This window comes from Carcharodon carcharias, chromosome 2 (genome assembly GCF_017639515.1).
Source record: "Carcharodon carcharias isolate sCarCar2 chromosome 2, sCarCar2.pri, whole genome shotgun sequence".
NCBI lineage: Eukaryota > Metazoa > Chordata > Chondrichthyes > Lamniformes > Lamnidae > Carcharodon > Carcharodon carcharias.
Window position 1 is genome coordinate 113,190,208 of NC_054468.1, and position 21,525 is coordinate 113,211,732.

Below are 21,525 nucleotides of genomic sequence, written 5' to 3' on the forward strand. Positions count from 1 at the left end.
TGACTGCACTCATGTGGCTACAAAGCTCCCTGGCAACAGGCAGTCCAATACATAAACAGGAAAGGATTCCACTCACTCAAAGTTCAACTGGTCTGCGGCCATAAGAAACAAATAACGCAGGTGTGTGGGAGGTACCCTGGAAGCAGCCACAACTCATACATCTTGAGTAGATCGCAAATCCCTGACATCTTCGAGGGACCAGACAGAATCCAGGGCTGGCTCCTTGGTGACAAACGGGTAGCCGCAAAGGACCTGGCTGATGTCACCTATACAGCACAGAGAAGGTACAACAATACTCATAATCACAACTCGAACACTGATAGAGCAGAGCTTTGGTATCTTAATGATGTAATTTCGATGCCTCAACAGACCTGGTGCAACACTCCAGTACACTCCTCAGAGTGTCTCCCGGATCATCGTCGTCTGCTGCACGTTTTACAGCCTGGCAATGCAAAGCGGGGAGGACTTTCCAGGTGCCAACATGAAGCAGCTGCACATCTCCTCTTATGAGGAGGACATTGAAAGGGATGAGGACGATGAGTTTGAGGAAGCCGAGGCTACAGGGGAAGAGGCTATAGCACGGGCCAAGCGAGGTCCTTTACACCTTACAGGCTAAGCCAGCATTCATGTTTATTCATTAGCATTTCAAGCACATTTCTACACCCAGCTTCTTCTGATGATTTCAAGCTTGCAGTCAACCTGACTCCAAATATAAGAAAATCACACAGACAGAGCCATCTATACTTACACCCATAAACTTACTTTACAATAATGCAGAAAAGTATTCTGAAAATTATTATACTTCCATCACAATTCAAAGAGGAGGATGATTGCATCCTCCCAGACAAGTGTCCTCTCGAATGGACCCACATGAATATTGCCAACCCTCTAATTGCAGCCATGCAATTCAATCTGAGAGTGAGCTCTCAACCATTCTGTCAACCATTGTCCCGGTCCTTTGAAGAATGATGGAGGGTCTTTAACATGTGTCCTTGTTGAAAGGAGGTCCAACTTGCACGAGGGCCTTCCAAAATCACATGTCAGAAGGCACAGCATCTTGTAACGTCTGCAGCATCCCAGTCACCACGGAAGCCTAGTAGAGGCAGGAGCAGCTCTACAATCCTCAGTGCACTTGTAGCTCTAAACCTTCAGCCTAACAAATCTCCTCAAGGAGATCCACCTACCAAAATGGGTCAATGCATTCTGGGTTGGCCAGCTAGCGTGAAATCGCGGTTGGGGGCTGATCGCGGCCGGTGGTCTATTTCCCGACTGCTCTCGGCCCGCCAATCACGCCCACTCACCGAGTTGAAAATTCAGGCCCAAGTTTGTCACATCTACAGGCTCCCCTTTATCCACGTTACTTGTTACACCCTCAAAGGACTCTAATAAATTAATTAAACATGATTTTCCTTTCAAAAAAGCCATGTTGACTCTGTCTGATCTCTTTATGATTTTCTAAGTATCCTGCTATAACCTTCTTAATAATAGATCCTAGCAATTCCCCAATGACAGATGTTAGGCTGACTGGTCTACAGTTTCCTGATTCCTGCCTCCTTCCTTTCTTGAAAAAGGTACTACATTTGCTGTTTCCTAATCTGCTGGGACCTTTTCAGAATCTAAGGAATTTTGGAAAATTATAACCAATGTCTCTACTACTTCAGTCACTTCTTTTAAGACCCTAGGATGCAGGACATCAGGTGCTAGAGAATTGTCAGCCTTTAGGCCTAACATCTCTCCCAGTGCCTTTTCTCTGGTGATGGTGATTGTTTTAAGTTCCCCCCTCCCTTCCACCTCTTGATTTTCAAGTATCTTTGGGAAGTTTTCTAACTCTGCTACAGTGAAGGCAGACACAAAAGGCCTGTTCAATACTTCCTTGTTTCCATTATTAATTCCCCAGACTCACTCTCCAGAGGACCACATAATTCCATGAAGCACCTCTAACAAAGTACCTTTCACACTTCTCAAGCAGCTAATGTCCCATTTTACTGGCATAAACAACAAAATTAATTGTTCCTCCAGTTCTTGGGTGTGTAAGTCTATACGGCAAAGGCCCCAGCAACATTTTGGGAAAGCACCTTTCATTGATTAGGACACAGGGGGCATGGTACATGAAGGAAAACGTGCTGATTGTCTTGGCTTGGAGGAAAGAGTGGCCAGCCAACTTTCAATGAACCTGAAGCCTGTGCCAATTTATCATAGACTGGGTCAAATCAGAGACTGGCATTGTGAGAACCTGCAAGAAGCAAGATTTGAATTGTGGAAATCTTTCTCCTTAAGTTCCTATTAGATTACAAGATTGGCAGAATTTTTTTTTTGTTTATTTGTTCTTGGAACACGGCATCACTGGTAAGGCCAGCATTTATTGTCCATTTCTAATTGCCCCTGAGCCAGTGATGGCGGTGAGCCAACTTCTTGAACTACTACAGTCTTTGTGGTGTAGTTATACCTGCAGTGTTGTTAGGGAAGGAGTTCAAGGCTCTTAACCCAGTGTTGTTGAGGGAATGGCAATATAGGGCTGAATTTTGCACACCCCACTCCTCAAGCCCCGACAGGCACGATTTTGGTCAGGGGGTGGGAGGGTGCATGCAAAACGTGTTGGGTGCCCAGCCCACCTCCTTACCACCCATGCCTGACCCATTCCCCAAAATACTAGGGGTGGGTAAGTTGCCCACTAGGCTACCTGGCCCTAGCCCAGTAACTGCCCAGTTAATTGGCCATTAAGGGCCTCAATTGGCCTCCGCTGCCATAAAACACTGGGCAGCAGCATGTAAGCTGGGTAAAGGTTGTATTTGAAACGGCTTCTTTGAAAAGGCAGGAAGGAAGGTGGGGGATATATCAACCAGGGGTGCCCCATGCATATTGGGGGCACATCCCCCAAGATGTAACCTCCCCCAATTCATTCCTCCCCATTTGGTCTCCAAAACCTAGTCCTCCAACCCCACCTCTCCTCTCTCCCTAGGCTCTCTGATCCCTCCCCACCCTAAAACACCAGGACCTACCACATTTCAGTGGCCATTTCGCTCTACTTCCTGCATCTCTTTGTAGTCCCAGCAGTGCCCACTACTGAGTTCTGGCACTGCTGAGTCTGCTAGAGTAGCCAGACAATCTGATTAGTCAGCAGCTCTTGAGGATGGGACTTCTTGTCCACTGAGGAGTGGTGGTCTGACCCTGAGGCTGTTTAGCCTGCCCTCAGCATGAGGAGCAGGCTTTTTAAAGTCTGTCTGTTTGGGACCAACCTTCATTCCGAGAGAGTAAAGTCCAGTAAGCCCAGTCCATAGTTCCAAATCAGGATATTGTTTGGCTTGGAGGGGAACTTGCAGGCGGCTGGTGTTCCCATGCATCCGCTACCCTTGTCCTTCTAGGTTGTAGAGGTTGTGGATTTGCTGTCCTAGGAGCCTTGGTAAGTTGCTGCAGTGCATCTTGTAAATGGTACACACTGCTGCTACTGTGCGTCAGTGGTGAAGGGAGTGAATGTTTAAGGTGGTGGATAGGGTGATGATCAAGTGGGCTGCTTTGTGCTGGATGGTGTCAAGTTTCTTGGGTGTTGTTGGAGCTGCACTCATCCAGGCACTTGGGGAGTATTCCATCACACTCCTGACTTGTGCCTTGGACAGGCTTTGAGGAGTCAGGGGGTGTGTTATTCGCTTCAGAATTCCCAGCCAATTGCCTGCTCTTCTAGCCACAGTATTTATACGCTGGTCCAGTTAAGCTTCTGGCTGCTGCATGCAGCAGAACTGAAAGCATCACTTCTATCATTGCGATCATGCAATATTGGAATATTGTCCTTTCTTTGTGTAACTACTCCCAGCAAGATTCCACAATTACAAGAAATATTTCTTGTGGCTAATTTTTGTTGACATATTTCATGACATGAACAAGATTTAGAGTAACATTAAAAATGAAAAGCTCAACTCTTTTTTCTTATAGTTGTGTTACTCTGCTCCCTCAGGTATGCTTTTGCATTGAATTTAACACAAGGGAGAAAATATGGTCTCTATATGTTGAGTCCAGCACTCATCATAAATTTGTATCAAACTAATTCTTTCTCAAGACTTCCCTTCCTTTGCTGATACACAAGCTTTCAAGGCCCCTATGGTTGGCATTGCTAAATCTCACTGCCTCTTCTCTGCCCTGTATTCTGAGCATTGGGTCTTGATTTCCTAACTTAAGAGAACTGCACATGCTACATGCCTAACTTGGGCCATGTGTCTTCATGCAAAAGAGTTATTCATTCACAGCAAAGCAGAATGTACAACTCTCGTACAAGTCCAAACTGCTCTGATTTTGGCAGAAGTTTATGATTTGACCGTGATTGTGAGCAAGAACAATGAGATTTTAGGGTTTTTTTTTTTCAGTTCAATCTACCTACTTAAAATTCAAAAAGAAACCAATGGCTTTTGAAAGGGTTTTATTTTTTTTATTTCGGGGGCCTTCAACCGGTATTTAAGACAAGGTCCTGCTCAATGGATATGTTATATAATTATAAAATTGATCTCATGCCTTTCTCAGCTTCTGCTAATTTCGCCTCACAAACCAACCGGACTGAATGGCAGCGCTTCACAAACTGTGGGTCACAACCCCACTGGAGATCACAAGACGAGATTTTGGTGTTGTGAGCTCCGAGGCAGTAATGTTTGCTATGGAGCTTGGACTGGTTTCTAACAGTTCCAAGGCCCATTAAATGCCTGAGTATTTTTTTTGTTGGTAGAATTGACTGCTCCCTGAAGCCTGATTGATGCTGCAAAGAAAGGCCTGTGAATAGAAAGGTGTTTGTTTTCCGTTTGGGGAGACCCAGCCTTTTCATCAACTACCCCCATATTCAACTCTCACCTCCCCCCTCACGCCCACTCAACAGCCAAAGCCTCCACTCACCTGACTCAAAAAACTGGAGCCCCACCCCTACTCAACGAGTCAAGCCTGCCCCCTCCATCAATAACTCTCGTAACTCCCAAATGTTCACTCTTGGCCAGGGGGAGGTTGGGGGGTGGGGTGGGATGGCAGGAGAAGGAGGACCGGGGGAGGGTGGGGGTCACACACAGTCTGGGGTATTAAAACAGAATCACACTGGATAAAGGTTTGGGAAGCTCTGCTGTATGGTGTGCAGGTGAGCACCTGAATACACTTGAGCTCTGAATTCGGCTCAGAAGTCTGCAGACTTTCAGAGCCCCTTGTCCATATTTAGCACTTTTCCATTAGACTGCCATGGGATAGAAATCCAAAATCGCGAAACCACCGAGAGAAACAGAGACAAGTTGCAAAAGCCCTGTTATTCACTATTAAACTTGCCTTAATCTTTTGAAGATACCCTCTGGCTGTGGAAATATAAATTCTTTCCCAAAAGCTAGGAACCTATGGCACTGATTTCAACAGTGCCAATGTGTTGCTCATTTATTCTGGCTAAGGCAATGTTTCTTTTGAAGAGCAGGGACCATCAGATAAAGGTTGTTGTAACTTTATCCTTTTTCTATTACTATAATTAGCCAACAAGAAACTTTAACTGTAGTATAGACATGTTCTACTATTTTCAAATAAAAGTTGTTTATGAATTTATGTCATTTTGAAATATTGGTAATTGAGATTACCACAGGCTGACAGATTGTACCACAAATGACTGCACTGGGAATTTATGGGTTTTGCTGTAATTTATTCCTAAAATCACAGTGACAAATCAAAAAAGCAAAGTTAATGGCGGGGATTCAGCACTACGTGATTTTTAAAAATTCTTTCATAGGATGTGGGTGTCACTGGCCAGGCCAGCATTTGTTGCCCATCCCTAATTGCCCTTGAGAAGGTGGTGGTGAGCTGCCTTCTAATTGAACCTGCTGCAGTCCATGTGGTGTAGGTACACCCACAATGCTGTGAGGGAGGCAGTTCCAGGATTTTGACCCAGCGACAGTGAAGGTGTAGTTTCAAGTCAGTTCGGTGTGTGGCTTGGAGGGGAACTTGCAGGTGGTGGTGTTTCCATGTATCGGTTGCCCATGGGCAGAATTTTATGGCCTGTCGCAACAGGGGGTGGGGCTGTAAAATGCAGCAGGGGGGGCCGTTCAAAAGTCCATTGACTTTGGCGGGACCGGAAAATCCCACTAGTGGGAGGAGCCATAAAAATTGCGCCCATGTCTTTCTAAACGGTAGAGGTTGTGGGTTTGGAAGATGCAGTCGAAGGAGGCTTGATGAGTTTGCACAGTGTACCTCGTAGATGGTACAGAGTGCAGCCACTGTGTGTCAGTAGTGGAGGGAGTGGATGTTGAAGGTGGTGGATGGGGTGCCAGTCAAATGGGTAGCTTTGTCCTGAATGGTGTTCAGCTTCTTGAATGTTGGAGTTTCACTCAGACAGGCAAGTGGAGAGTATTCCATCGCACTCCTGGCTTGTGCCTTGCAGATCATAAACAGGCTTTGGGGAGTCAGGCGGTGAGTTACTCCCCGCAGAATTCCCAGCCTCTGATCTGCTCTTGTAATGCCAAAAACAAAGGGAGCACTCATTCAGTTATCTGGAATTCACTGCAGATGTACACCCACCTGTCCAAAAGTGAAGTGGCAACTGACTAGGCAGGAATCTGGGGTTTTGCCCTTCTGGACCTGCATTTATAAGGTCACATGATCCCCTCTTGCCAAACAAATCAGTTAATCGGCTGATTAGGAAAAGTGAATCTGCGATGTTATATTCCTAAAACAAAAACAGAATTACCTGGAAAAACTCAGCAGGTCTGGCAGCATCGGCGGAGAAGAAAAGAGTTGACGTTTCGAGTCCTCATGACCCTTCGACAGAACTTGAGTGAGTCCAAGAAAGGGGTGAAATATAAGCTGGTTTAAGATGTGGGGGGGGGGTTTGGGTGGGGGGAGAGAGAGAGAAGTGGAGGGGGTTGGTGTGGTTGTAGGGACAAACAAGCAGTAATAGAAGCAGATCATCAAAAGATGTCACAAACAACACTTCAAAAGAACACATAGGTGTTAAAGTTGGTGATATTATCTAAATGAATGTGCTAATTAAGAATGGATGGTAGGGTATAGCTCTAGTGGGGGTGGGGGGAGCATAAAAGATTTAAAAGTATTTAAAAATAATGGAAATAGGTGAGAAAAGAAAATTCTATATAATTTATTGGAAAAAACAAAAGGAAGGGGGAAGAAACAGAAAGGGGGTGGGGATGGAGGAGGGAGCTCAAGACCTAAAGTTGTTGAATTCAATATTCAGTCCGGAAGGCTGTAAAGTGCCTAGTTGGAAGATGAGGTGTTGTTCCTCCAGTTTGCGTTGGGCTTCACAGGAACAATGCAGCAAGCCAAGGACAGACATGTGGGCAAGAGAGCATGGTGGAGAGTTAAAATGACAAGCGACAGGGAGGTTTGGGTCATTCTTGCAGACAGACCGCAGGTGTTCTGCAAAGCGGTCGCCCAGTTTACGTTTGGTCTCTCCAATGTAGAGGAGACCACATTGGGAGCAACGACTGCAGTAGACTAAGTTGGGGGAAATGCAAGCGAAATGCTGCTTCACTTGAAAGGAGTGTTTGGGCCCTTGGACGGTGAGGAGAGAGGAAGTGAAGGGACAGGTGTTGCATCTTTTGTGTGGGCATGGGGTGGTGCCATAGGAGGGGGTTGAGGAGTAGGGGTGATGGAGGAGTGGACCAGGGTGTCCCGGAGGGAGCGATCCCTACAGAATGCCGATAGGGGGGGTGAAGGGAAGATGTATTTGGTGGTGGCATCATGCTGGAGTTGGCGGAAATGGCGGAGGATGATCCTTTGAATGCGGAGGCTGGTGGGGTGATAAGTGAGGACAAGGGGGACCCTATCATGTTTCTGGGAGGGAGGAGAAGGCGCGAGGGCGGATGCGTGGGAGATGGGCCAGACACGGTTGAGGGCCCTGTCAACGACCGTGGGTGGAAAACCTCGGTTAAGGAAGAAGGAGGACATGTCAGAGGAACTGCTTTTGAAGGTAGCATCATCGGAACAGATGATTTTGTCTTGGATTTCCAGCATCCGCAGTTTTTTTGTTTTTATCTCTATGTTATATTTCTATCCTGTGTAGACATGGGTTTTCTGATAATCACGTTTAAAGTCATTTCATGACTCAAAATTAGACTTTTCTGTCATGCATACAGTGGATCTGGACTATATCTGGTAGGATTACAAAGGCTGGATTTGGCCAGCCTGATTAATAGACTGCCAACTACATTGGCAAGGTGTAATCAATAGGAAAGGAAACATTGATATGATGGTAGAGGGGAATGGCTGGAATTTGGCTCCAATTATTCTTGGATGGCTGGGTTTGAAAAGCTGAGGGTGTAAAAGAGAAATGTTGCCCTGTTCTTTGCACACAGAAAGAACATGTACACACATTATGCCTGTTTCAACTAAACAAAATAGACAACAGCCATTCTCTGGTTCATTCCCCGGGACAATGCCTTGACCAATCAGAGTCAACCTGCCTGATTTGAATTTAAACAAAGTTTGGCAGTTAACTGTCAGCCTTCAGTTAACTGGTGCACTCTCCATGGCAATGCTTCTACCAATCAGAGTCCACTTGCCAACAAATTAGCACTCTCTCCTCATGAAGTATAAATTGTTGTTATCCTTGTGAATTGCCCTGATGAGTGCAACATGAAAAGCTACAACAACATGTGTCATTTTTCAGCAATATTCTACAGATTCTGGAAAGGTTCCTGCAGACTGGAAGGTAGAAAATGTAACCCTTCTATTTAAGAGGAGAGGGAGAGAGAAAACAGAGAACTACAGACCTTTAGGTTGACATCAGTGGTAGAGAAAAATGTTAGAATCTATTATAAAAGATTTGATAATGGTACACTTAGAAAATAATGATTATGACTGGGCAGAATCAACATGGATTTATGAAAGAGGAATCGTGTTTGACAAACCCCTTTGAGTTTTTTGAGGAAGTTACTTGTAGCATACATAAAGGAGAACCAGTGGATGTTTTTGGATTTTCAAAAGGCTTTTGATGAGTCCCACACAGGAGGTTAGTAAATAAAATTAGAGCGCATAGGTCTAGGGGTAATATACTAATATGGATTGAGGATTGGTTAACAGACAGAAAACAGAGAATTGGAATAAACGGGTCATTCTCAGGATGGCAGGCTGTTACTAGTGGGGTACCACAAGGATCAGTGCTGGGTCCACAGCTGTTTGCAATTTATATACATGATTTGGATGTGGGGACCAAAATGTAATATTTCCAAATTTACTGATGACATAAAACTAGGTGGGAATGTAAGGTACAAGGAGGCTTCAAGGAGGATTCAAGGGGATTTGGACAGGCTTAGTGAATGGGCAAAAAGATGGCAGATGTAATATAATGTGAATAAGTGTGAGATCATCCACTTTCATAGAAAAAACAAAAAGGCAGAGTATTTCTGAAGTGATGAGAGGTTGGGAGATGTTTGATGTTGTCAAGTAAACAGGAAATTGTAATATTTTTCTTCTGTTAATAACCCTGTCATATTTGTTATGTACTGGAAGACAGGCTGTTGGGGGTGTAAATATGGTAATTGGAGTAAAAGCCAGAGTGACTGCAAGAGTCTAAAGCCAGCAGTAAAAATTTATGTTAATAAACCAAGAGAAACTTAAATCAGAATTTTACTTAAAGCAATAACAGGGGTGATCTGGAATTGAGCTGTTGAAGTTCAAAGGGGGATATAAGCAGGTTGCAAAAGGTAAAAATAGGGTAAGTTTGTTTTTATAAGTCGAAGAGCTAAGATAATAAAATTTATCAATTCTGGGAAGAAAGCAATTCTGAAGAGACTAGTTGAAACAATAGAGAAATCAAAGGGAAGGAATGCATTTAAGGAAATACCAATGCCTAGGTGGGGGCATATGGTCAGATGTCCCAGAAGGCAGCAGGGTAGCTGGTCAGAACCCCCAGAAAACAGTGCAAATAAGGCCAGACTAGGAGAACCAGTTGCTGTCAGCCTCAAAGGACACCCGAGAAAAAAAGGCTCTGTGCGGTAAAAATTACAGGAATTCTATAGATTTGGAAAATCTGTAAGGATAGTTGATGAACAGAAAAGGGGAAGGTTAACTCTTAGGGTAATTAGGTTAAGGTCTTGCGGAACTGTTTTAATGTACTGTTTACTGTGTGAAGCCATTCTTTTTAAGTGTAATTGTGTTTTCTTTCCCTTTATCATTCTAATAAATGTTTACTTTACTATAAAATCATCACAAGGAGTCTGGGACATCATTTCCTGATTTCAGAACCTCTTTTCATACTATACAAATTGCAAAACCTGTTTTGGCAGCTGTTTCAAGTTTCCCTCTGGGATTTGTGCAGCTTGGCATTTACCATCAGCCATGCCATAAGAATGTCCAAAATGACCTGGGCGTCCTTGTTCGCTAAAAGCTAGCATGCAGGTGCAACAAGCAATTAAGAAGGCAAATAGTGTGTTGGTCTTCATTTCAAGAGGATTTGAGTACAGGAGTAAAGATGTATTGCTGCAATTATATGGAGCTTTAATGAGACTCTACCTGGAGTATTGTATACAGTTTTGCTCCTTAACTAAGGAAGGGTATACTTGCCATAGAGGTAGTGCTATGGAAGTTCACCAGATTAATCCCTGGGATGGTGGGATTGTCTTATGAGGAGAGACTGAGGAAACTGGGCCTGTATTCTCCAGGGTTTTGAAGAATAAGAGGTGATCCCATTGAAACTTACAAAACTCTTACAGGGTGCGACAGGGTAGATGTGGATGGAGAGTTTAGAACCGGGAACAAAGTCTCAGAATAAGAAGCAGGCTTTTTAAGACTGAGATGGGGAGGAATTTCTTAACTCAGGGAATGATGAATCTTTGGAATTCTTGACCCCAGTGGGCTGTGGAAGCTCAATCATACAGCATGTTCAAAACAGAAATCCTTAGAGTTTTGGATATTAATGACATCAAGGGCAGAATTCTTCCCTCGTGGATTGGCCCAGCCCAAACGGGGGTAAAATGGTGCATGATGACGCCGGGCGAGCATCCTGATATCATCGCACAATCTCACGATATCCTGCTCGGCGGGTGTGCATGCGAGGCAGCAGCGCACCCGCCAACAATTAAGAGGCCTATTAAGGCCCTTAATCAACTAATTACACTTAATTTTTCACTGCCTGTCTAGCCGTTGGGTTGGCGGTCAAGTGAATAGGCCCAAGCGGCCTTTCCATTGCTTGTGCAACCTCACTCACAGCCGAGATGAGGTTTTGACCGGTGATTGTAAAAAAACTTTTAAAACTTATTTTTAACATGTCCCTGCCCATGTGACAGAATCACATGAGGGGACATGTTTTTCTTATTTCTCCGTTCTTTATTTTTCATGTTAAAAATCTTCAGCTCCCTGAGGCAGCTCTGTGCCTTCAGGAAGCTTTCACTGAGCCCACCCGCATGCCTGCGTTGACTTCAGCGCTCACCTTTCTCTATACCTCCCACGCTGGCAGCGCTGAGCGTTTCAGTGCGCGATTCCTGCTAGCTGGTCGTTAACTGTCCAGCCAGCGTGAAATCGCGATCAGGGACTGATCGAGAGCAGCGGACCATTGCATGGCCGCTCCCGGGCCCACTGCCATGCCCGCCTGTGGAGGGGAAAATCCTTCCCCTAGGGATATGGTAATAGTGGGGAAAATGGATTAGAAGGAGATGATCAGCCATGATCTGTTTGAATGGTGGAACAGGCTTGATGGCCTGCTCCTGCTGCTGTGTCCCTATGACTACATTTTCAAAGTACTACATTGGCTGTAAAATGCTTTGAAATGCCCTATGATCATGAAGGATGCTATATAAATGCAAGTGTTTCTTTGTTATAGCTTACCTTTTTATAGTGGCTGCAGTTGGGAAGTGGGAAATAGCTGAGTGGGAAGAACCATATTAGTCAACAAAGAAAGCTACCTTTCCATGTTTGATTTTCAAAGTAACCATATGATCGGATGCTTCTTTTCTCTGTGATTTTCTGCACCATTTTGCCGTTGTGAGGAGGTTGTATTAGTTAGAACAAGCTGTGCCCAAATTGGCTCCCAGGTTTCTGAGATTACAACAGTGATTACATTTCAAATGTACTTCATTGCTTATAAAGTTCTTTGGGACATCCTGTGGTCCTGAATGTGAATGTTTTCCGTTTTCTGTTTGACTCTTGCATTTTGCCTGGGTACCGGGTAGTTGACAGCATATCCAATTCATATGAGGCCCCTGAGGTTCACCTACAGGACAGGGCAGCGATAATGGACACAAGGGAAATTCCCAAACTAAATAGCGCTCACTGGGGAGCGGTGAAGAGAGGATTTGGTCTGGCTGGCAGTGTTACAGTTCCAGAGGTGTGCTCGAGTTGGTCAAGAATTGACTTCCTTCAGTCTGCTCAGCGAGGTCCTCCAAATCCTCAAAAGCGTTGATTTAAATCTGTGCCGGAATCTGGTGGCCTAGCATTGCTACAGTGTGTAGACTATCCACAGCATTCATTTCCTAGATTGGCGTGCACTGTTCATTTCCTGGTAGGTACAAGATTTAGCTATTAACACTGTTTATTAGAACATTGCGATTTGAACTGGGGAGTTGCTGAAAAAGCACCATCTCGCTTAAAAATCATAGGGTAGCCAGCTGCTATTGTCTGTGGTTATTTTTACTTCCACACATGTGGTACAAATAATACTTCGGCTTAGTGATTTTACTGCATGGATGATTAAAGGTTAAATAATATAGCATGTGCTTAAACTCTCAATGGCCCTTATTTTACTACAGCTGACATATTATTCCCAATTTAGGCTACGCATAAAACCTGAGAGAGCTGAGGCACGTGAACCTGAATAAAAGCGAGCAACCTGCAAACTATAAGACAACTGTGGAAAATGACATGAAATGTCCTTCCTGTGAGTGCTCGGCTCCAAGAAGTATCTGCTTTCTGCATCTTATCCACTTTGCTATTTCTATTTAGCACTATATGAACTAAACAGTGCTCTCCAGAATCATTTAATGATACTAACAGGCTAAAGCTTTGCAGTTGCTCTTGAACTCGAGAAAATAGCTCTTGAAGTTACTTTGCACGATGTTTTTGTGATTTATAACTCGTGACCTTTCTGTTCTTTCAAGTTCAAAACCTCAAGCGACGTGTTTCGACCTCACTTGCTATTCCCGTGCTTGGCGAGATGCTGGCTTCAATCCCATGCCCCAGCACGTTGTTATCTTGAAGCTAACCTGCTCACAATTGGTCTCCTCCTCTGATCGAGCCTAGATTCACGAGCAGGAAGTAAAGCTGGAAATTGGAATGTCTGCAGAACAGGGTCTGACACTTGCAACCTTCTTGGGAAAAAAAAATTCAGCTCAATCCTCTCGTGTCCACGTATTCTCAAAACACCAGGCTGAAGCATTTGGAAAAATATCATCTTTCTGAGGCAGGAAGTGCAGGTGTTACATTAAAGGGCTGCACTGGGAGCTATTTGGAAGCAACAATCTGGACTTATAGCTCTTTTTTTTTACGAATTCATGTTTCATGATTAAAAACATGTTGAATGCTGATTTAATTACCACTTCTCGTGTTTTCATTTCAGCTTCTTTACCATTAAAGGTTTAATATGTATCCATTGTTAGAATAATTTAAATTGTAATGAGTCTGTAGGCTATCTATCACAATAACAGATGCCATATTGTACTTGTATAACAGTTGGCCATCTGCATTTTAGATAATAGCTACCTTTTAAAATATATTTTCCCTTCCTATTGTTGTTCAGTCACTCCACTGTGAATACTGTATTTGAAATAACTATAAAGGGTTTTATTTAGCAAGATTGCACGTAATATAAGAACATAAGAAATAGGCCATTCGGCCCATAGAGCCTGCTCAGCCAGCCAATAAGATCATGGCTGATCTGGTGTGGCCTTAACTCCACTTTCCTTCCCGCCCTACATAACTCTTGACTCCCTTATCAATCAAAAATCTGTCTAATTCAGTCTTGAATATATTCAATGACCCAGACATCACTGTTCACTGGGGAAGAGGATCCCAAACACTAATGGCCTTCTGAGAGAAGAAATTCCTCCTCATCTCCATCTTAGATGGGGGATCCCTTATTCTGAAACAGTGCCTCCTAGTCCTAGATTCCTCCACGAGGGGAAACATCCTTTCAGCATCTGCCCTGTCAAGCTCCCTCAGAATCTTATGTGTTTCAATAAGATCGCTGTTCTTTCTTCTAAACTCCACTGAGTTTAGGCCCAACATGCTCAACCTTTCCTCCTAAGACAACCTCTTTATCCCAGGAATCAGCAGAGTGAATCTTCTCTGAACTGCTTCCGACAAAGGTATGGATAAGAATTAGATGGCTCGAAAAGCGGCACCTAAGTATCCAAAATGGTAGATGGGGTTTACCCCGGCTCCTGATCATTTCGGCCCCTTTCCCAGTGCCCCACTGAGAGCTGAGGCCAGCGACACAGTGGCCCAAATTTTAAGCCAATCTCTGCCTGGCCAGTTAGGTTAAAACCAGCCTCATTTGCAATGAGCTTGTTTTTCAACGTGATCTTGTGATTTTTGCATAAATACAGAGCTGTGGAACATGAAGCGGGCTTCAAGTGGTCACTTATTCACATGGAAAGTGTGGGATGGTCATGCATTCAGTTTGTTTTCCCAGTTCTCTCCTCTCTCCTCCGGAAGATATTGACGCTTGCTGGGCTGCAGTTCCACAGATGCCAGCTGCCCTCTGCTACCTCACCCTCTTGAGCACTCTGGACATCAGTAGGAATTCATCCACATGAACTTTAAAGACAAACCCAGTTCAACTCTTCATACACACATGTATCACCAAGGATCTGAGGTACCTTGATTTTTCTCTTCCACAGTAAATTGCCAGGATGTGCTGAGGTTTTTTTTTATTATTTCATGGGATGTGGGTGTCAGTGGCAAGGTCAGCATTTATTACTTGTGGTAATCTGAGGTGCAATACACCTTTAAGAGAATGTGAGTAGATTGACCATGCGACTGTAAGACCTAATAGCTGTGTAGTGCGGGCTACCATGTTAATGTTAGTCTAGAGTAGAGTATGGTTGGAGAAACACACACCATGTTATTTCTCTGTTGTTTGTGTAAATAAATAGCATGTGCTTCGTTTCATATTGGTTTCTGCGTCAGCAGTTTATTGTAATCAACTCACCTGCCAACAGATAAGTGACCCCATAGTAAAACATAACATTGCCTATCTCCAATTGTCCTTGAACTGAGAGGCTTGCTGGGCCATTTCAGAGGGCAGTTAAGAGTCAACCACTTTGTTGTGGGTCTGGAGTCACATGTAGGCCAGACTGGGTAAGGATGGCAGATTTCCTTCCCTAAAGGACATTAGTGAAGCAGGTAAGTTTTTAGAGCATTCAGTAATAGTTTCATGGTCACCATTACTGAGACTAGCTTTCAATTCCAGACTTATTAACTTTATTAAAATCCACCAGCTACCATGGTGGGATTTGAGCCAATGGGTGGAGTCGTCCATGCCCACTGGCGTTGGGTGTGTTCAGTGGTGTGAGCAGATGATATGGAGAGAAGGCCAGAAGTCGATTTCACAATGTCATGAAACCAGTTTGCAATCGTCTCTCAGCCTGTTGATGGTGGGACGCATTCCCTGCCACCAGACGTCGGAACCTCATTGAAATCCATCAGCATATCATTATAAGGCCAGCCCGCTAGACTCATCCCCCCACGTGATTGCACACCAACATGTCCCACGACAGCGTATAAAAGGCCTGCACTTGCCGGGCTGCACTTTGAGGGGTACGCAGAGGTGAGTGCACAGTAACGTTGTGGAGCACTCGCAAGTGATGCTTGTTGGACTTCAAGGTTGAGACACATGGCGTGGTTGGGGGGTGGGGGCATGCAAAGGCTGTCCTGCGGTTTAGGCAACTTTGTTGGGGGGGTGTGGGGGGCAAAGGCTGCCCTGCAGTTGAAGGTAGTGCACAAGCACGTGTGGGGTGGGGAGGTTGATAGATTTCTGTTAGGTAAGAGCATTAAGGGTAATGGAGGCAAAGCAGGTAGCTGCGGCTAAGGTACAGTTCAGTGATCACGCAGTTGAATGATTGAACAGGATCAAGGGGCTGAATGGCCTAGCTCTGTTGCTACCTTCCTAGCCCAGGGGAGGTGAGGCCTAATGTGGCGCTCCTACTGCCAGCTGTAATTAGTTAACATAACTTAGGTTAGCGGTCAAACCTGAGGCCGCCTCATGGCTTATGCGGCTCTGCCACTACTTTGGATGGTGAATTCATCAACTGAGCCCTTAAGTCATTTGTCTTCTTTCCCCCCCCCCCCCCACCCCCCACGCTGGGACTAACAGAGGAAAAGCACATTTTAAAGCAACACTGAAGTGAAACACATTTAAGATTGCACTGCATTTTATGTCCCAATCCTTTCAACAGGGAAGATTTTACAGTGTTGTTTTACTGGCTGCGTTTTGTGGTTATGTGGAGTTAGTATATTACAGTGTTGAAAGTGTCATCGTTTTCAAAGAATGATTTATCAGGTTTGAAGTGTGGAGACAATTTTTCGACAATAACTATTGGTTCTCAAATTTATGCAAGTACACCTGACTTCCTTTGCATCACTAAAGCTCAACTCAGCAGGTTTCCCCCAACGTCAGCACAACATGTTTCCAGAGGCGTTATCTGGCAATTGGGACAATTCGGGCATTGCCTTTTTGCTTTGGGTCCTTTGAAAGAAAAACCTGCATTTATATCATGCTTTTCCTGAACACCAGATGTCTAAAAGCGCTTTACAGGCAAGAAGCTCGACACCATCCAAGATAAAGCAGCCTGCTTGATCTACCCAAGCAGGCAGACTTGGTTTAAGAGGAAAATGCTGTGGATGCTGGAAATCTGAAACAAAAACAAAAATTGTTGGAAAAACTCAGCAGGTCTGACAGCATCTGTGGAGGGGAAAACAAAGTTAACGTTTCGAGTCCAAATGATTCTTCATCAGAATGAAAGAGAAATAGAAATGAGGTGAAATATAAGCTGTTTGAGGGGGGTGGGACAGGTGGAGTTGGATAGGGGACGGACCAGTGATAGGCGGAGGCAAAGGAGAGATTGCCAAAGATGTCATAGACAAAAAGTCAAAGGGGTGTTGACGGTGGTGATATTAGCTAAAGGGTATGCTAATGCGGACATTAAGGGTAGAAAACAGGATGAAAAAGTAACATATAGCCCTAGTGGGGGTGGGGTGGGGGGATGGGATCGAAATAGGCTAAAAGGTGGAGATAAAACAATGTATGGAAATAAATGTTAAAAATAATAATGGAAATAGGAGGGAAAAGAAAAATATATATATAAAAAATGTAATAATTATTAGAAAGAAGGGGATCAAAAATGGGGGTGAGGATGGAGGAGAGAGTTCATGATCTAAAGTTCATGAACTCAATATTAAGCCCGGAAGGCTGTAAAGTGCCTAGTTGGAAGATGAGGTGCTGTTCCTCCAGTTTGCATTGAGCTTCACTGGAACATTGCAGCAGACCAAGGACGGACATGTGGGCATGAGAACAGGGTAGAGTGTTGAAATGCCAAGCGACAGGGAGGTCTGGGTCATGCCTGCGGACAGACCGAAGGTGTTCCGCAAAGCTGCTTCACTTGAAAGAAATATTTGGGCCCTTGCCCGGTGAGGAGGGGGGAAGTAAAGGGGCAGGTGTTGCACCTTCTGCAGTTGCATGGGAAGGTGCCATGGGAGGGGGTTGAGGTGTAGGGGGTGATGGAGGAGTGGACCAGGGCATCCGGGAGGGAATGGTCCCTACGGTATGCCGACAAGGGGGGATGAAGGGAAGATGTGTTTGGTGGTGACATTATGTTGGAGTTGGCGGAAATGGCGAAGGATGACTTGGTTTAATGTTTCATCCAAAAGATGGTACCTCTGACAGTACAGTGCTCGCTCAGTATTGTAGCGTCAGTCTTGGACTTGGTGTTCAGCCTTGGCCTGGAACTTAAACTGAAAGCTTCGGATCGAGAGGCAACACTGCTGCCAACTGAGCCACAGGTGAAGTGGAGCTTGAAGCCAAGGGCCACATTTTAAAACCATGGTATGCTAAGGTGGCATGGAGCTTTATCCATCTGCCTTAACACAGCTGGACTCACCCTCTCAGATTGTAGGCTGGTTTCATGTATACTAAAGGATATTAGATGAATTAACTCACCCCCTTTAATGTGCCAACAAAAAATACTGATGTATTGAAGTGCATTAATGCCATGAGATTACCCAACACCCACAATCCTCCCACCATGCATTTGGACTCACCACAAAACTATTAAGGATTTCTGGGATGTTTACGTCTTCAGTGACAGCAGGGATCAGACCTTCTCAATCTTCTATTAGACCACCTGAGGCCAGGGAGAATGTTGATGATTGGCAAACTGGATAAGGACCTGTAAAATGGCAGAAATGGACCTTTGGACCAACACTCAGGGTGGAACCCTCCCAGATTAGCACTAAGTGTGGTAAACGGCGGTAAAAAGGAAGTTTTACCCGCTGGCCACAATGGCGGGTTTTCATGCCATATCATCCTCATTAATCATGCATTCCCAGGAAACACACCGTTTCACTTCCTGGCAGCCTCCAATTCACCCACCACGCCGTCACCTCGCCAATTCCTCATTCCGGGCGCCATAGTTAAAGTGTAGCCATGCGCACACCGCTCAGTGCTTCCAGTCTAGGACTGCTGCACAGAAGACATGGCCCTGAAAGGCAGCCCACCCCCCCCCCACCCCTTTCTGTGTCACATCCCTGGAATGCCTTTTTAGATTCCGTGGAGGCCCACCATGATGTCCTCGACCCCCTCTCTGGCTGCGGGAGGGGTAGGAAAATCACCAATCTGGCTTGAGAGGCAGTGGCAGTGGTGGTCAGTGGTGGTCAGTGCCAAAACTTCCCACAAGAGGTTGGCCATCCAGTGCAGAAAGAGAATGAATGATCTCATCCACGCTGCCAGGGTAAGTCAGCCACCTCATCACTCTAAACGCACACACTCACAAGCCCATCTCACATCCACAGGGACCTCACACCTCAAGGGGCAACACCACTAACTCTCACACACACCTTCATATCTCCATCAGGCTCATATCCTCTGGAGCTCATGTTCTCAACCCGTCCATGGCTCCGCTCACCACACAAACATTCCACACAGTGCCATGCGTCCTCTCTCCATCTGTTTTCATGCCCGAGAAGCTGGCTCACAACAGCAGAGAGAGATCCCAGACCGGGGGTGGAGTGATGCAAATTAGGGCCCCACTCACTTTGAGGAGCATGCCATCATGCTGACTGGCGCCTAGGGAACGTGGACATCGACCATGCCTATGGCGACGGTGAGGTGGGTGGCAAGAATCCTGCAACTCATCGTCCCTCTCTCAACACAACTGTGAGTGCTCTGTCTCTTGTTTTTGACTCTGCTGCCATGCACTAATCATCTCTACTTTGGTTCACAGGAAGATTTGCCAAGTGACCGATACCTTCAGCCAGCCAGTCCCTCAGCTCCATCCAGGCCCTCAGCTCCAGCCAAGAAGACACCTCCTCCATTGAAGAGCTGGAAATATGCAGCCTGGAAGACTTGTCACAGTGCTTACCCACACCCTCCGCCAGCGCAAAGATGGGTCCTAGAGGACCCAAAGCCAGCGGGTCCTAGATCTAGCACAGGCTCGGGTTCACAATCTGGGGGTCACCGCACGGACATGTGTCTGCAGCAGGAGGAGTCAGGAACAACCAAATTCCCCAACGCTAGGAGAACTACTGAGGAAGAGGCATCTGTGAGTTCCAACTCAAATGACGAGCCTCTGGACTCAACCTTTCAATTCATCAGGGAGAGTCAGCAGAAGGCAGGGGAACATCATGCAGAGCTGTTGGAAGCCCTCAACAGAGTGGCACGCAAGTCGGAGGAGTGTGTCTGCCCGCTCTTTAATGAAGTGGTGCCCACATGTGCGCATATTGAGGTCTCCATGGAGAGGATGGTGGACGCCATGGAGACCCTTGTCCAGGAGAACGTGTAGATGCACTCCTTCGCAGTAGCCATGGGTGTGTTCCTGCAGTGGCAATGTGAGAATAAATGGAGCATTTTGATGTCCCGCCAGGTGCTCCTCCCCCTCAAGGAATCAGGCCGGGGCCTTCGGGCACCTGAAGGGAAGGGGAGTGGCAGCTGGACACCCCTGGATCTTCCACTCAGGAATCTCAGAGGCCGACCTCTCCCACTGAGTTCCCTTTGCCTGTGACCCCCCTCGATCTCACCCTCTGTCACTGCAGAGAGAGCAGCTGGCCCACAGGAGGACAGCCAGAGTAAGCCAGGGCCCCCACGGCCTCAGCCCTCAAAAGGACCCATGCCAAAGTCATCAAAGGCAACAGAGCCAACCATTGCACAAGCTGTCTCCACCCCTGCTGCGGATGTCAGGGCATCACCTAGAAGAAGTGGTAGAGCTAGAAAAGTTAAGAATTTCTGACCACATGTGGTTGAACGGGTGAACACATTTTGTCACTACATAAGCAGAAAAAATATTCACTTGCACTGACTAATGTGTAATGGTGCTTTTCAGCTTCATTGACAGGCTTTGCAAGTCCTCCCCCTGCATCTCCCTGCCCCCACTAGCAGCTCCCCTGCACACAGCTGGACCACAGGTGATTCTGGAGGGAGAAGTGTGTGTGTGTGTGTGTGGCAGGGCCTTTCAGAGCCTCGTGCAAGCACCCTCCCAACACACGGAGCCTTTCTCCCTCACACTCGTCTTACCATGCCGAGCATTTTCAATGCTGCCTGCTGGAGTTCTGTTTCAGTTGTCCATGTCTTGCATTTCCACCCATGCACTGATCGAACTCATATGCAGCATCTGTTCCTGCCCAGCATGAGGTCCCTTTCACTTTCGATTTTGCAAGATGCTTATAGTGAAGTATATCTTCAGCTCCACTGGCTTTTCCCCTCCCCAAATCACCCATGTCCTTTTCCCCATCACTGTTGGCCCATCTGGCATCACCTTCCATCTCTTCATCCTCACCTAACAGCCAGAGCCATTTCCTTTCTGGGATGTCCAGGTGAAAGTGCACCTGCACTATCTTCCAGAGACCCACACCCCCATCCACATGAACATCCCTGACCTTCTTCTTCCCAAACGCAGGGTCCTGCCTCCCACCAAACCCCCACTGACCACCTTGGCCATCCCTTTTACTGTTATCTTAGCACCCTCACCCTCCCACGCTACTGGCTCACTCTTCCCTCTCTAATTCTCACCATTCTCTCCTGCTACGCGCACTCTCAGTTCATTCCCCAGGAGGCAGTCAACGACTCCACAGACCCCTCCCTTGCAGTCTCACCTGGATATTCCACACCCTCCTTACTCCTTCTTCACCATTTACTCCTTCCTCCCTCCTTCCTCCTTCCTCCAACTTTACTCCTTCCTCTACCCTTACTCCTTCCTCCCCCCCTTACTCCTTCCTCTACCCTTACTCCTTCCCCTCCTTCTGAGCTCTTTCCCCCTCCAAACTCCATTCTCCCCTGGACTCCTTCCTCCCACTGGACTCCTTCACCCTTCTGAACTCATTCCCCCTTCTGAACTCCTTCCCCCCTCCGAATTCCTTACTCCCCCCAGA